A 5,017-nucleotide genomic window follows, 5' to 3' on the forward strand; every position below is an offset into this window, starting at 1 on the left:
CACAAGCCGGTTCTCTGTTTAATTGCTCGAGGTAATTTTCGGATAGTGCACTCAGTATAATGTCACTCAATGCTCTGTCCTTCTCACCCGTCCTAAACACCTGAGTGTCCCAGACTATATCTGGTAAATTGAAATCTACACCTACGACTATAACATGCTGAGAAAATTTATGTGAAATGTATTCCAGATTTTCTCTCAGTTGTTCTGCCACTAATGCTGCTGAGTCGGGAGGTTGGAAAAATGAGCCAATTATTAACCTAGCTCGGTTTTTGAGCGTAACCTCCACCCCTAATAATTCACAGGAACTATCCACTTCTACTTCACTACAGGATAACCTACTACTAACAGCGACAAATACGCCACCACCGGTTGCATCGATTCTATCCTTTCTAAACACCGTCTGTGTCTTTGTCAAAAATTTCGACAGAATTTATCTCTGGCTTCAGACAGCTTTCCGTACCTATAACGATTCCAGCCTCGGTGCTTTCTATCAGCGCTTGAAGTTCCGGTACTTTACCAATGCAGCTTCGACAGTTTACAATTACAGTACCGATTGGTGCTTGGTCCCCGCATGTCCTGACTTTGGCCCGCACCCTTTGAAGCTGTTGCCCTTCCAGCACTTGCCCGAGGCCATCTAACCTTAAGAACTACCTAAACCTAACCAACCCAAGGAAATGACGCGCATCCGTACCCGAAGCAGGAATCAAAGGTGCGACCGTAGCTGTAGCGCGGTTCAACACTGAAGCACCTCGAACCGCTCGGCCACCGTGGCCGGCAGTGAGAGAAAGACTTATAGAAATGTTTCCATATGTAATGAGTTAGGAACGAGACGTGGTCAGAAATGACCAAACAAGTGAGAAACCCATATTGTTGATTTATATAATTAACTATCGCATATAGAATTGGTTAAATACGTGTATGAGCACAGGAGACCTTGACAGCCTGTTGCATCCACCTAACGACGTTGTCAACAGGTGCTCTTATCGGCTCCTATGGAATTGGAGTAAGTGTCCCAGTATACTGGCGTGGTGAAGACCGAAAGTTTCCTTGGTAAATACTTTCTTTTAGCTATCCCCAAACCCAAAAGCCTCATAATTCTGATCAGGTGATCTAACACTGCAAAACGTCTGGACGGAACACATTCGTGGAAGGTTGCATGAAGCAGATCCGTCACTGGGCGATGACATGAGGTGTTGCCCCATATTGGATGAAAACAGTTGTTTCCACTCAATTACCGTCTCACAAAACAATAATCACATGTTGTACAAGGAGGTTTCCATAATGTGCCTACCTCGTGGTAACCCTAAGCGGCTATCTGGGTGTCTTCTCTACAAAGAAGAATGGACCGAGAATGAAGCTGCTTGTAACTCCTTTTCACACAATCACATACAGCAGTGCAGTGGCTCTTCATGCACAACACGCGGTATAATAGTACCCCAAATTCGGCAGTTATGTGTATTCACTGCACCCGGTAGTGTCAAATGTGCGTCTTCATCCACAGAATATAGCCCACTGGCCACATCAACATCATTCCGTGCCGGAAACCGAAGAGCAATTGCAGACCATTGCTGTGGATCAAGAGGTTTCAGTTTTTGTTTCGTCTGGATGTACCAGTGCAACAAAGACAGCAAAACTTTCCGCACCGTTGACTGGACAATGCTCGTGACTTTGCACAAGCTCTGCTTGGATGAACGTGCTCCATGGTCAGTTACAGCAACAACAACCTGACCAGTGACTTCCAAAGGGATAGGACGCCTTCCTGGTGCACCACAAGGCTCACTCGTGTTTTCGAATTTCGCTATCACCTTTTTTCATCCATATTATGACATCGAGCCTTTCCTCAAACCTCTCGACGCGTGGTCTTGCCTGTCGACAGCTATGCTGTTCATTCACGTTATGGCTTGTCAAGTGGCAACGTCGATGACATAGCGTCATACGGACAGTGTACAGCGCCAATTTGTACCTGGTACCGAAAGGTGGAACTAAATCGGTTCTGCATTAGCACATTAGCATACCTACCAACATCCGCTGCCATACTACAGGGTGTCCCACTGTAAAGACATCCCACAAACAACTGTACTGATAGCGCTGAATTTGCACTGTGTAATTTGCGACGTTCGGCGGGCAACACTTCATTCTGCAACATCATGTGATTCAACAATGTTTTTCCGTGCGTCCGTGTATCTGGAGCTCAGCGTTCAGTGTTCCTGTAGAAGTTCACATGTTTCTTTTGCAACAGTATTGGAACAGTGATAACCTTAAAACATGTCTGAGATTGTTTTTGAACGCTTTGCTGACCAGCATATACTGTCTAAAAGCTGCATACAAAAGTTAGAGAACAGAATGGAGAGCAGTGGAACTGTGTTGGATCTTCACGGGGACGGCCACCATTATCGGAAAAAAGAGACTAACTTGAAACAACGATTATTGGCCTCTCTCCTGCAAAGTCTGTTCGACGTTTGCCTCCGGAATGTGGAGCGACACGGAGCATACGTCACAGAGCTGCTAAGAAAGCCCCATTGTATGCATACAGGTTTACTGTTTTTCAGGGAATGAATGTCAGTGACAAATACAAACGCATTACATATTGGCGTTGGTTTCAGCACTTTATTGCTCAGAGGCCAGAAATATTGTAGTACACATGGTTCAGTGGTGAGGCATGGTTACACCTGTGGCTGCATAAATTGTCAGAACGTTTGTACTGTAATGAAAATCCGTTAAAATCCACATACTCTGGCCGAGAAACCCCTGCACTCACAAAATAATTGCATGTACTGTGCGGTATCACAGTGTAGCATCATCTGACCACATTCTTTAGTGTGTTCTGTGACATTTACAGGTTACACAGAAATGTTTTGGGAATCTGTGAATCAGTTGGGACGATGTAGAACCTACCCTCAGCTGGTACCAACAGGATGGCGCTACATGCCACACGTCTTGAGTGTCTATGGGTGAGGTCGAACTATTTTCCCTGGACAAAGTCATATCCAAAGTTGTGTGGCCCCCAAGGTCACCTGATTTAACAATACCTGTCTTTTTCTTGCGGGGTAGTGTAAAAGGCGAGCTTACAGTTACAAACCACTCGACTTGGAAGACCCACGACAGAACATCATCGGTGAACTTCAGGCAGTGACACAAGTGATTCTGGTAGCAACAATACGGAATGTGCAGCGTCATGTTGTACTATGTTGACAAGTAAAGGTCGTTCTTTTCAACAACCATTCGTGATTCACATTCATTCGCACATGGACAAGGTATGACATGTTCATTTCATTCCATTTCCCGATTTTTATGCAAAGCCACCAAGGCAAATGTTTGTTTGTTGGGAATCTTTCGAGTGAGGCAGCCTGTATAATTACAGCCCACACTGTACCTCTGTGAGCAGCTGCACTTTATTTATAGCCACTCAGTACTTACCCTATGAATTTAATGATATGTCCAAAATCGAAACCTCCCTTTGGGGAAAAAAATTCACTGGCCTGAACGTATTTTATCCAAGTCCACATTTTTCAAATATGATGATGAGCATGTTTGTGAAGCTCTTGTAGCGACTCGAGAATTGTTGCTTTCACGAATAGGCTTTTCCCATGTAAACTGTCGATTTTATGGTGTTTATAATATGGTTCACATAGTTTCCCAGAATCCACAATATGGTACTGGTTTGGGGTAGAACTACAAGGTGCTATCCAAAATTGTAAGGGCTGGTGCTGCCGTCTGTTGAAATCCTTACCTTTGGACTAATGGTCACCATCACCCTCGAAGTAGTTCCCATCCGCATGTACACACTGGTCCCAGTGCTTCCACCAATGGTCAAACGTTTTCTGGAAGTCCTGTTCTTTGAGGGAGTTTATCAGTGCCAGCGACGCTTCTTGAATCCTCTCTAGAGTATCGAATCGATGGCCTTGAGTTTCACTTTTTGGGAATAGCGCAAAGTCCCAAGATGACAAATCTGGCGAGTATGGTGGGTGGGGTACAACCGACATGTTGTTTTTTGCTGAAAAGGTCCCATTGAACAAGGACGTGTGAAAAGGCGCATTGTCTTCATGTAGTAGCCAGTTCCCTCGACGCCAAAGTTTGGGCTGTCAGTGCCACACGTTTTCTCAGAGACATTGCAAAATTGCCACAGTAGTACTCGGAATTCACTGTTTGGTTGGGTGAGAAAAATTCTTTGTGCACAATTCCCTTGGTATCAAAGAAAATGGTGATCATGCTATTCACTTTGATCTTCACCTGTCTCGCATTTTTGTGTCTTGGAGAGCCCAGGCTCTTCCACTGGAACGATTGTATCTTTGTCTCTGGGTCAAAACCGTAAATCCAGCTCTCATCGCTAGTGATATCAAATGACAAGAAGCTTCGATCATCAGACAAGGTCTGACGAAGGTCTGTGCAAACTTCAAAATGCTATGGCTTCTGATCGGCAGTCAAGGTCCTTGGCACAAATTTTGCAGCGACACAATGCATGCCCAGTTCATCAGTCAACATTCGTTGACATGTCCCATAACCAATACCCACTTCGTTCGCAAGGTCTTGAATGGTTTGACGTCGATCTGCACGAACCAATTGTTGAAGTTTGGCAACAATGTCTGGCGTTGTGTGGCTAACGGGCATTCCAGTGTGAGCAGCATCTTCGACGTCAGTATGGCCTGCCCTGAACCGAGCATGCCACTGTAATACATGTGTACAGCTCATGCTCTGTCCCCAAAACACTTGTTGAATCATTGCAAGGGTCTCCATAGCACTTTTCCCGAGATTCGCACAGAATGATACACATGCGCTGTTCGGTTCGCAGATGCATCGTAAAATCGCCACACACCAAACTCAGAGTATTACAGAAATCACGGTGGGCACGCAACACGTCCTCCCAGCTTACTGCCACTCTGCACACTGACTCATCAGATACTCAGCTCTCGCCACCTGGCGGTGCAAGGATCTACTACCCCTACTTTACTGATGGCTGCACCAGTCCCGAAAATTTTGTATTCCACTTCGTATGAGTCAGGCCTGAGGAGTATGTAAG

Source organism: Schistocerca gregaria, chromosome 3 (assembly GCF_023897955.1).
Source record: "Schistocerca gregaria isolate iqSchGreg1 chromosome 3, iqSchGreg1.2, whole genome shotgun sequence".
In the NCBI taxonomy this organism is placed as follows: Eukaryota; Metazoa; Arthropoda; class Insecta; order Orthoptera; family Acrididae; genus Schistocerca; species Schistocerca gregaria.